Here is a 212-nt window from a genome sequence, read left to right on the forward strand (position 1 = left end):
AAGACAAGTCTTTCGAAAAAGGAAAATTGTCATCACTTGAGACTGGGGACATTTCTTTTTATTTATGCTCTCTCTCTCTCTCTCTCTCTCTCTCTCTCTCTCTCTCTCTCTCAATCTCTCTCTCTCTCTCTCTCTCTCTCTCTCTCTCTTTCTCTCTCTCTCTTTCTCATTATTCTCTCACATTCTGGCACACGCGCGTTTGCGTGTGTGTG

Source organism: Aplysia californica, unplaced genomic scaffold (assembly GCF_000002075.1).
Source record: "Aplysia californica isolate F4 #8 unplaced genomic scaffold, AplCal3.0 scaffold00194, whole genome shotgun sequence".
Taxonomy (NCBI): Eukaryota; Metazoa; Mollusca; class Gastropoda; order Aplysiida; family Aplysiidae; genus Aplysia; species Aplysia californica.